The sequence below is a fragment of the Miscanthus floridulus genome, chromosome 15 (genome assembly GCF_019320115.1).
Source record: "Miscanthus floridulus cultivar M001 chromosome 15, ASM1932011v1, whole genome shotgun sequence".
NCBI classification, from domain to species: domain Eukaryota; kingdom Viridiplantae; phylum Streptophyta; class Magnoliopsida; order Poales; family Poaceae; genus Miscanthus; species Miscanthus floridulus.
Genome location: NC_089594.1, coordinates 83,656,510 through 83,668,955, shown reverse-complemented (window position 1 = coordinate 83,668,955; position 12,446 = coordinate 83,656,510). Strand labels below are relative to the sequence as shown.

Below are 12,446 nucleotides of genomic sequence, written 5' to 3'. Positions count from 1 at the left end.
AGTGCCCGCCAAAACACTACCGGTTCAAGCCACAAACTGGCAGTGATGTGGTTCCTTCACTGTCGGTTTTAGCCCAGTCCTAATTATTTTTTCATTTTCAAGCTCATAACCGGTAGTGAATGTACATCACTGCCGGTTCTCACAAATGAGGCGGTGATCAGGCCGGCAGTGATGTGCAAATCTGGCGTAGTGAATACACGCACGCTCCATCCCAAACTTCCAAAGCAGCTCGCCTAGTTCCACAAGAAAGAAGCTCGCATAGTTGCACGAATGGCCGCCTCCTCGTCCTCGATCCTCCTCCTCCTGGCCGCCACCTTCGCAGCCAGCGCCAGCGCGGCGACCTTCACCATCAATAACAACTGCGGGTTCACGGTGTGGCCGGCGGCGAAACCCGTGGGCGGGGGCACGTAGCTAAACCCGGGCAGGACGTGGACCATCAACGTCCCCGCCGGCACCAGCTCGGGCCGCGTGGGGCCGCACGGGCTGCTCCTCCAACGGCAACAGCGGGAGCTGCCAGACGGGCGACTGCGGCGGCGCGCTCGCCGGCACCTTGTCCGGGAAGCCTCCCATGACGCTAGACGAGTTCACGATCAGTGGCAACCAGGACTTCTATGACATCTCGGTCATCGACGGCTTCAACATCGGCATGGCCTTCTCGTGCAGCACCGGCGTGGGGCTGGTGTGCAGGGACTCGAGCTGCCCCGACGCGTACCACCAGCCTAACGACATGAAGACCCATGCGTGTGGCGGTAACAGCAACTACCAGGTCACCTTCTGCCCGTGAGGCTGTATCGGAGAGTGATTTCCAGGAATAAGACGCACGTGTCGTGGTAACATGCCCATGCGTGCATGCATGTATGTGCACGCCTATGTATGTATATACATGGATTTGTGTACGTAACGTATACACCAGTGTATATATAATAAGTCGCTGTTCATAATGTCATGTTGGAATTAAAGCCGGGATGATACAGCAAAGAGAGGAAAAAATGTTAATTATTGCCACGAAGTGATTAAACAAAAAAAATGAAGGTATATTATATGGCTGGCTATACTAGAACGCTAAATCTATCCTATCGGCTTCTTGTGCGCTGAAAGATCCAGTCGGCCTGTGGAATGCCGACTGGTGACATCAACCACGTGGTACAGTATACCAGCCACAAACCACGTGGTACAGTATACCAGCCACAAACCATGTGGTACAGTACGGCGGCTCTACGGGGCTTCGCTTGCTCGCGAGCGGTAGGGGGGGGGGGGGGGGGGCTGGAGCCCCCCTAGCCCACCGCTGGCTCCGTACCTGGTTGTTGACAATAAACTATCTCAGAAATATTTCCACGACGAAAGGCATTTTTGACATCCAGCTGATGAATGGGCCAAGACTGAGAAACTTCGATGCTCAGAACAGTGCGGATGGTGGCCGGCTTGACAACCGGACTCAAGGTCTCATCAAAATCAGTACTGGGACGCTTCGAATAACCACGGACATCCCAACGAGCCATGTAGCGAGCCAATGAAGCATGGAAATGAAACTTGTGTTTAAAAATCCATTTACCTATCACAATGTTGGCACCCGCTGGCTTGGGCATCATAATTGTCTTGCATAGCCTGACGCCAATGAGGGTACGCAAGAGTCGATCTGTAGGTCACAGGGACAGGGGAGACACCAGAGTGGCTCACGTGGAGGTTGAGTCGATCACCTGGCTTCATGATGCCGTGCTGGGAGCGCGTCGTCATGCGATGCATAGCCGGCAGTGGATGCGTCAGAGGTGCTGGGGTCGTTGCAGGAGGGCACCGTGTGCACACAGTCGACCACCCGAGGAGGCGGGTCCGAAGACGAGGCCGCGCGTGGCGGCGCGGGTGCCTCACGTGGTGGCACGGGATTCGCGCTCGGTGGGGCGGATGCTGGTGACGTGGCCACGCTCCGATTGGCGTCAGTGGGACGCGAGCGAGGATAGAAATATCCTCCGGAGTACCTGTAGTAGAAGACAGGGAGTTTGTCCTGGTGGACATGTCAGTTAGATCACAGAGGAAATCAAGGGAGCTGAGGTGATATTGGTGGGAGGGAATGACACTCCCATCATCAGATCGCCACTAGCGAGGTGCTCCCACCGCCGGACCGCTTCTGGTACTACCTTCTGGACCTGCCTTTCGGTATCCAGAACGCGGCGGCGTCCTTCCAGCTAGAGCTAGCGCACCTCATCAGCCGCGAGGCGCCACGCAGCGTCATCCTCTCCAGCAAGATGGGGACGGACGTCCCCTCGCTGCGCACCTTCCTTGAGATATTAATCGGTATATATAAAAATTATATTATTTTGTTTATACACTCTCTTTTAACAAGCCTAAAAATTATAAAATTTTATACTACTACAAATATTTTGTTGTGACATGTTATGTCGGGGGGTATGGCCCCCTAGCTCTGCCGCTTGTCACCTCGGCGCTATAAATAGGAGGGGCCTGTAACCATTCAATCTTAAGGAAGCAAGTAATCTAAAACCACTTCCCCTTCCCTGGCCCCTTCCCTCTCTCCTGACCATGCGCCCCCACCCTCCCCCCCACCCCCACAGTGGGCACCATCACGCCCCCTCTGCCCACAATGTAGCACGTATCGAAGAAGCAGGAGGGGCCGCCGATGGAGACATGGCCGAGATCGGCTACCGCGGTGTGGAAGGCGTCAGGGATTGCGATGTACACTGGGAGGGCAAGTCGCGTCACGGTGGTGCCAGAGTCTAGGATGACGCCACGACGACCCGTGTATGGTCTAGCTGGAGGTCACGCTCAGTCACACCTGGCACACGTGTGGGCTCTACTACTAAGTTCTAACCTCTCGTGGTCCCCGACGGCCAGCCACCTGCCACCTATAAATCACTACCCCAGATCTGGACATCACTGCCAGTTCAAAAACCCACTTCACTGCCGAATTTTGAACCGATAGTGGCATATTGGTAGTGATGGGGGGGTTAACATCACTGCCGGTCCTCAAAAACTGACAGTGATCTACAGGAAACAGTGTCGGTTCCTGGCTCCACCCAGCAGTGTCCAGTTGAACAACACTGCCGGTTTGTAGTGCCAACCGACAGTGACTGTTGCTTCAAGAGTGTCGGTTCTTGGCTCCAGCCAGCAGTGTTGACCAAGCCTACACCGTAGGTTCATGGATCAAACCGGCAGTGTTCTCATAACTATCAGTGTCGGTTCATGGTTCAAGCCGGCAGTGTTGAGTAAGCCAACACTATCGGTTCATGGTTCAAACCGGCAGTGTTGTAGTAAATATCAGTGTCGGTTCATGGATCAAACCGGCAGTGTTTTCATAACTATCAGTGTCGGTTCATGGTTCAAGCCGGCAGTGTTGAGCAATCCAACACTGTCGGTTTCCTTCTAACCGGCAGTGATGGTTACGACAACACTGCCGGTTTGTTGCTAACCGACGGTGATGGCCCGTTCGTATTTTATTGTTTTATAATTTATTTTAATTTATATTTTTTCGTGGAATCGGGTTTCGCTTTATATATGCTACGTAGACGACAGGTCCATCAATATTAAACATTACAAATGTTACGATTACAATTCAAATGTTCTTATCCACATCTCGATCCTTCAAAATAAAAAAATGTTCTTGGACTTCACACATGCTTTTCGGACTTCCTACAATAATCTGGCGAGCCACTCTGGGCCATACTGGTCCTTGTACCTCATGGATTGTGCAATGGAAAATACTCCATCTTTTTCCAATACCTCGGCTAAGATGAATTTTGCTAGCGACGATTGTAGTGCGACGATCTCCATGTCTAGCAGCCTTTCGTGCTTAAATTTCTTGCGCTGTCATTCAAAAAAGATGATATCCAAAGACAGTAAATCATTTTGTTGAATTATTAATAGACATAAATAAAATGGAGATTATACACACCAACTTATCGGCTTCTTCCGATTTCCCGCCGATGTAGCGAAGCATTGCCCACACTACATAAAACCCGCATTCATTGTTTCCCGTTGGCTGTGATAGGTACTTCCTCTCTATTTCGACAACCTTGAATGGGACCGGCATCCCACCGATATGTCTTCTTCGGACACTGAGCAACATTAAAAGGAGAAACATTAGAAAGCGGTATGTGTGACAAGAAAATAATAGTTATTAGGATCGCTTATAATTCAGCACTGCCACTAGTGCATCCAGATGATGAAATGGTTTTTTCTTCGAGTCCCACACCTCGATCAGATTTTTGGCAAGATTGACACAAATGAAGACGAAATGGTTGCTGCAATCACAGAATCCTAATTATCGAATAATCTTAACGAAAAAAGAAGCATAAAATCAAAAGCCAAAAACACATACTCGCAGTTGTTGGCTAGAAGTATGTGGGTTTTCTTCTTTATCCTAAATTTGTCAAAAACAACAATCAATCTCTGTTTTAGGTATTCCACATCGCATCCATAGAGGCCTAGACATGTCCTCTCATTGACTCAGAAGGGGTCCAAGAAGCCTATGCAATCCCATTTGCTTTTTACAATGCAAAATTTTGATATACACCTACATAAAATCATGGAAAGTGCTCAAAAGTTAACAATTTGTCTCAAGAGAGTAGTTAATTGTAATATCGCGCGTGTAGGATACTTACATAGTCCACAGCATCAACATTTGAACATCGAGATCGCGTTTCTGGTATAGCTGGAACAAGCACTCCCACTCAACATCGAACTTCTCTTCTTCAGGATAATGGAAAACATGTGGCGAACGGATAATAACCTCAAAACCAAAGTCGTCCACCTCTGTTGCTTGAGCCATGTAATATTCATGCAACTGGCGCATATATATTGTCAGATTTTTATACTCGTCATCGGGAACCAAAAGATTGCCCCTTTCATACTTCATTGCCGGTGTTCCCGTCCCTTGTACATCATAATAGATGTTCACAGCCTCTTCCATGGTTAATCCTGGGTTGTCTTCGACGTACTTCTGTATGTTCCTTAAATCTTTATTGTGTATTTCTTCATCTCTTGTTGTAGCGTATTTATTCTGTGTTTGCCTTTCGAATTCGGACTTCAACATATACGAAGGCATTGAGGCACAAAGATTGAAGAAACTAACACAATCTTCCTTCGAGATGTGTGCTGTAAATTTTTCTTTCATCAAGGTGGTAACGCTGCCACTGAACGACCTTTTTCTTTTCTGTTGGTCCACTTTGGGAGCATTAGCGACCGAATCCAAGGACCTTTTCTGCGATAGCGAGGATGTCCTTGATCTTGTTTTGGGCTAAGGTGGAGGATGACGATGAGAATTCTATTTTCCCGGCGCTGATGAAGATAGAGGAGGAGGGGGAGGAGGAGGAGGAGGAGTCTCTTTTCTTGAGGCTGATGAAGATGGAGTCGGACAAGGAGGAATAGAAGGAGACCTCTGTTTTCTCGGGGGTGATGGCTCCGGATGAGGAGGGGAGTGGTCTCTGTTGGGAGATGGTGAGTGATCATCGTGGGTGGGTGAAGACTCGCAGTCGTCCTCATCATCAGAGGACAATTGATGGTCAAGCTTAATGAAGTGCTTGCGCCAGGCCACTTGAGAGCCCTTGTTTTGACCAAGTTTTGGCCTGCCTTCCGCTATGGGGTACTCAATGGGTATCTTGTTAAACTTCTTATCAAGTATTCTATCAAGGGTGATGCGAGCGTACCCCAGTGGAATTGGGTGGCCATTAATTGTCCCGTCTCCCATAGGCCAGGCCTGGCCGAGCACCACCTTGTCCTTTGTCCATTCCTGATGGATGTACAACCTGACATTGATGGGTTCAGTGATGTCGTCCAACGGATGAGACAGATTCGCCTCTTCTTCGTCGAGCGGGGTCGATCCGTAACTGCTGTGACTCCTAAACTGTGGGCTAAAGGCACTAGGAGTAGGGTTTTGTGGTGCTTCTGACCCCTTGGATAGCAAAATTTGCTCGACTCGCGCTTCAACAGTCGCCTCAATCCGTGCTTCCATTCTGTCTTCTATCTCTTTTAGTCTCCTCAAATACTCTGCCTCATGTTCTGCTCTACCCCTCGAGCGGCTCCGATAAGTGTTAGATTCTTAGGGGAATGCTAGTTTCCAAGGAACAACACTGGTTCCTCTAGTGCGAACAGGATGCTCCTTGGTTTCGAGTGCTTGGGTGAGCACGTCTTTCTCCCTATTAGAAGTGCGAGTCCCTTGCCTCACCTCCTCAGTTACCTGGGAGATCCTCTGGATGAGTTCACTCATGGGTTGATTTGAGGAGCTAAAACTCCCGTCCTCGGTGTGCCGTACATTTCTCCCCATACAGTATAATACCGATCTGGGCTCCCAATCAGCGGTCTCAACCTGAACGCCTTCCTTAGCAAGGCGTCCATGAGAGCCGAGATGAGGATTCGTCGCTTTCTGCGAATTCTCCTTATTCTTCCTACTCAGTCAAAGTACTCCTCGAATAACCTGTATTCCTTGAAATTCTGCCAGAAGTCCTTCTGCTTGCTAAACTGTCCACCATCAAAATCTGGCTCTTTATTTTGGAGGACAAAATTCTTGTACAATGTCCCCTTGAAATTCTTGAAGCATGTCCCCATGATTTCTTTTTCTTTTTTCTTGACTAACTCCCTGTCATACTCGACTATGAAAGTGAAATACTCTAGGATCTTGACATCCCATATGTAATCCTTCTTGCTTTCGAGAACCCTCCACCGGTCATCATCTTTCCCAATCCACTTCCTTTACTTAATCGGGATGAAGTCCCTAACAAGTAACCCAAGGATAGTCTTGTATTTGGTCAAAGCTATAGGTGGTGAGAGTGGATCCCCGAATTCATCGAACTCAGTAATGTGCCAGTGTGCATTCCTACCAACAGGAATCTTTGACATGTCTCGCTTGGATCTGGCCTTCCTGCTACCCGAACCCTCTGGCTCCTCGGCTGGCGGAGGCTCCTACTAGAGACACTAAGTAAGCTATGACCCTCTCAATTGATTAGCGTGTGTGGCTACATAGTGACATGATACCAAAGTTACCTGGCCATCTTGGTCATTTTGACCCAGATCGATCAGGCCGGACGGGGTCCATGGCTGCTCGTTCTCACTGACCTGATTGACACTGTCACCGTTTGTTGGATCATGTGGCTCTCCCATCCTAGCGATATCAGCTGCTTCTTATTGCCGATCAGTTCTTCGGCGACGGGGTAATAGGCGACGATGTGTCATGGCTGTGACACGATCGTGGTTAGTTTTGGCCGTGGACAACTACTAATAGCATATGTTCATATATATATAATATGTTTAATGCAAAGTCTAATAATAAGTTTACATACAACAAAGTCAAATAATAGCATATGTTCACCTAGAACAAATTCATTGTTTGATTGACCACATACAACAAAGTCCACCTACTCTTCTACAAAACTAAGCCTACATCAACTTCCAAATAAGAAAAGCGATGACCATAGCCATAAATAAAAGCATGACATCTTTTCAAGACCAAGGAGTGATTCTCCTAATCTTCACATCTCCGGCAGGTGGCTTCTCTTCGATCTCCAGTGCCAGCGGATGGCCATGGTTTGCATTCATTAGACCATAGTAGGCCGGTTGCCCATGGTTTGCAAGGTAGGCCGGATGACTATAGTAGGCCCTCAAAGCTTCAGCTTCTGTGTTTTTTGTGTGCAAATTACTAGGGTAGCGATTGACTTGAGCATAGCAATCTTCCCAGGTCCGATAAATCCCAGGCATGTGACCAACATGCACTACATACCATGCCATGGTTGCCTATACATTTAAGTAAATTAGGTTGTCATTCAAACATGATATATTCTTATACAATTTAATATATTTACGAATAACACACGACCATTGCATAGATTGGAGTGTTTGGAAAATAACTATTCACGTGCCTTAGTAATAGTTGTTAGATGTAGGAAAGATATAAAGAATATTTTTTATTCATTACAAACCAAATGTTGATTTAGAGTCAGTTTAAGACTTTTGGATATACTCCTAGAGATGTCTAAGAGTCTTCAGTCTCACTATAAATCCCCCAACCATCGACGCGAGGTTCTTTCACAAGTATCAGTGCAGGTAAGCATCTTTCCAAATTAGTGATACTTTGATCTGAAACTTACATAGTTGGTAGGGGCAAATATGCATCTCATACTATCCTAGAAAAGTGACATGCAAAAACTCATAATAATATAGGATTGTTGGAAAATATTCCTAGTTTAATGCACAAGGCTACATAACTATGTATTACTTGTAATCTTGCAAAAGTTAATAATTATGCATCTTTATGCTGATAGCATGGAGAATTCCATGACAAGTTTGGACATATATTAGTTCTATAGGTCTAAAGTATATATACTCCATCCTCACATCCAAAAACATTGAGCATTGGTGGCACAATTCCAAAAACATTGTGTACCTGCCTGATGGGAGCATAGTTGCAATTGCAAGCTATGAGGTGAGGCCAGCCATTGGTTTCACATATGTATCCGGTCAAGCTCCAATGATGCACAAGATGGATTCACAGAGAAAATGCAAGTACTCCGAAAACAAACTACCATTAACGTTCAGAGAACAATTTCTATGAAGTATTATGAGTCCCTGCTATGTTTATCCTAGTAACCAAAAATAAAATTACGCTTTTGTTCTTATCAGTATACTGATCAATAGAGCTAAGCAACGTGCTACTAAGTAACAATGTACTACTTACTAGCAATGCGTCCAGAAACACAAAGAAATAGATAGCACACACTGTGTGGCAAACCTCGGTTCTAGCATTCACAGCTGCATGATCAAACTGTATGATAGCACACACTGCATGATCAAACCGATTCAAGTAAGCAGCTGTGGGACATTTCATCAAACACGTAGTGGGTAGTGAGCCACGCACTCACCGTGGGGGGGGGGAGCAGCTGTCTGCGCGCTCCTGAAGGCCTCGGTGGTGGGACGGACAGCGCGGTGCTCCGGACGGCGCGGTGCTCCGGCTTGGCATGGACGACACGGTGCTCTGGCTTTGGGCGGTGGACGGCATGGGGCGGTGCTCCAGCGTGGGGTGCTACTCCGACATGGGGCGGTGCTCCGGCGCGGGGTGGTGCTCCGGCGGCGCGGGTGGAGGGGATGGCGCGGGGTTGAAATGAATTGGGATAATTTCAACCCGCACCACTTTTATAGCAGTAGCTCATCACTGCCGGTTCTGCTTGTAAACCGACAGTGATGGGGCACATCACTGCCGGGTCACTCCCCAAACTGGCAGTGATGTGCTGTAGCAGTTAGGTGTTAAGTAGGATAAGTTTTCGTTTTCTTTCGAACTCCTCCTAATGGCGCAACGGTTAAGACCCCTCAACTTAGCCCCTGAGACCTGTGTTCGAGTCCTAGGTGGCCCAAATTTTTTTGTTCTATTTTATAAATTATTAATTTATTTCGGGAAATAGCTCATCACTGCCGGTTTTGCTTGCAAATCGACAGTGATGGTGTACATCACTGCCGGGTTATTCCCCAAACCAGCAGTGATGTTGTGTAGCAGTTACGTTTAACTTAGGTGTTAAGTAGGATAAGTTTCCATTTTCTTTCGAACTCCTCCTACTGGCGCAATGGTTAAGACCCCTAAACTTAGCCCCTGAGACCCATGTTCGAGTCCCAGACAACCCAATTTTTTTAGTTTAATTTTATAATTTATTAAGCGGTCTAAAGGTCAAAAAGATAAAATAAATGTGTTGCATCCCTGAATTGAATCGAAGCGTACAAGTTCTAGAGCAGCGGACAAACCATTGAGCTATCACCTGATTTTGGAAAGTATGAAGAAATTTATTCCTTTGAGTGATTATCTGTCCATACTTTGCGCGTAGGCCCTTCAACTCCCCGGCCACGCTGGTCGCGCGGTTCCCATATGAAGAGCCGCTGTTTTAATTACCCGATCCATGAAGCGCGGTTCCCATGAAGAGCCTTTCTGTTCCCCACGAAGAGACGCCGCATTTACCCATCCATCGGCTGCTCGTGCCAGTTCCCAAACGCAGGCGCGCTCCGTCTTCCCAACGTAGGCGCGCTCTGTCTTCCGAGGGGTGCGAGTTATTGCACTGTGATCAGTTCCACCATCGACATGCCTATATAAGCCAGGCCCCCATGCACACAGTCAGCTGCCACACCACCGCTCGTCAAGAAAGCGAAGCACCGCCCTTCCCACGCACACCTCGCCCTAGCCCTCGACTCGCCACCATGCACAATGCCTCGCCGCTTGAAGACAACATGGTCGAAGCTGAACCCGTCGTCCCCACATCACCCCCCGATGCCTCCACCGACACCGTCGTCCGAATCGGACCTCGAGGTGAACCTCGAGGATGATCTAGACCGTGAGACCGCATCGGAGGAGGAACCAGAACCTCTTCTGGTGGAGGAGGTCGTCTTCAACTCGTTGGAGACAGCTCGGAAGGAGGAGGAGGACCGGCACCACCGTGCCATCACATAGAAGGAGATCGACGACTGCATCCTTCGTCCTCGTGACCATGAGACCGTGGAGCTCCGCCACCGCCTCCCGCACGTGCCCATCCACGTGCCTCGTGGCCATCTTGGTCGGCACGGTCGCATCTGCCACCGTGTCGACCTCCCACCACAACACGTCCGTGCAATCCCTCGGCTGCTGGATTTGCTGAATGGGTTTCTTCTCGCGCTCTGATGATGTCGCCGCCTGACCTCGCGTCAACAGCGGCGGCGGGCCTCCCGCCGCCTGAGGCGCTTGGCGGCTTCAGGTCCAGTGCTGGCGTGGTCGACGGCCAACTCGATGTGCAGAACATCGAGCGTGGTCAAGTCGGATCGGAGCTGCAGCTCACATATGAAGTTGGACGCTCCTCGCGCAGTCATGCTTGCTACCGTACTGGTTTGGTTTATGGAAACATATGTGGACTAAAAGCCCAAAACTAAAGCCCGTAAACACTCAAAGTGCCACGGCCCACGGCCCGTAAGACAATTTTCTTTTATTTTTCTGTTTTTCCTTCTACCACCATGGCACTGTACCAAAGATTTTACTGTCCACTACCCCATATCAGGACAATACTGCCAGTTCAAAACACCCCATCACTGCCAGATTTTGAACCGGCACAACTAAACCAACAGTGATGAGAGTTAGCTATCACTGTCGGTTCCTTTAACCTGCAGTGTTCTGCAATTTCACTGCCGGTCCTTTACAGAACCCGGTAGAGTTTAGTTCCATCAACACTGCCGGTTCATGAGACCACCCGGCAGTGTAACCTCGAACATCACTGTCAGTTTGTGTCTTTAGCCGGTAGTGTTGTCGTAACCCGCACTGCCGGTTTGGGACAAGGCCCGGCAGTGATGTCTAACCCAACGCTGTCGGTTTGTGGCTCAAGCCGGCAGTGCCATCTTGGCCATCACTGCTGGTTTGTTGCTAACCCGCAGTGATGGCTCGTTAGCATTTTATTATTTTATAATTTATTTTAATTTATATTTTTTTATAGAATCGGGTTTCGCTTTATATACGCTACGAGACGACAGGTCCATCAATATTAAACATTACAAATGTTACGGTTACAGTTCAAATGCTCTTATCAAGATCTCGATCCCTCAAAATAAAAAAGAAATTATTCGATAAGACGATGCATGCTTCTCGGACTTCTTACAATAATCTAGCGAGCTGCTCTCGGCTATACTAGTCCTTGAACTTCGTGGATTGTGCAATGGAAAATACTCCATCTTTCTCTAATACCGCGGCCAAGATGAATTTTGCCAGCTCCGATTGCAGTGCGACGATCTCCATGTCTAACAGCCTTTCGTGGTTATATTTCTTGCCCTATCGTTCAAAAAAGATGATATCCAAAGAGAAATCAGTAAATTATTTTATTGAATTATTAACAGACATAAATGAAATGAGGATTATCCACACCAACTTATCTGCTTCTTTCGATTTCCCGCCGATGTAGCAAAGCATTGCCTAGGTACTTCCCCTCCATGTCGACAACCTTGAATGAGACCTGTGTCCCACCAATATGTCTTCTTTGGACACTGTGTAACATTAAAAGGAGAAACATTAGAAAGCGATATGTGTGATTAGAAAATAATATATTATTAGGATCGCTTACTAATTCAGCACTGCCACCAGTGCATCCAGATGATGAAATGGTTTTTTCTTCCAGTCCCACACCTCAATCAGATTTTTAGTAAGATTGACACAAACGAAGACGAAATAGTTGCTGCAATCACAGAATCCTAATTATCGAATAATCTTAACGAAAAAAGAAGCATAAAATTAAAAGACGAGAACACATACTCGCAGTTGTAGGCTAGAAGTACGTGGGTTTTGTTCTTCATCTTGAATTCATCGAAAACAACAATCAATCTCTTTTTCAGGTCTTCCACGTCACATCCATGGAGGCCTAAACATGTCTTCTCATTGACTCGCCCGGGGTCCAAGAAGCCTATGTTATCCCATTTGTTTTTTAGTATGCAAAATTTTGCTATACACCTACATAAAA

General features: G+C 47.6%; 1 pseudogene; it reads left to right on the top strand.

Moving 5' to 3' along the window:
* Positions 1-264: 264 nt before the first annotated feature.
* On the top strand, positions 265-834 carry LOC136509150 (thaumatin-like pathogenesis-related protein 4; annotated as a pseudogene).
* The last annotated feature ends 11,612 nt before the right edge of the window (positions 835-12,446 follow it).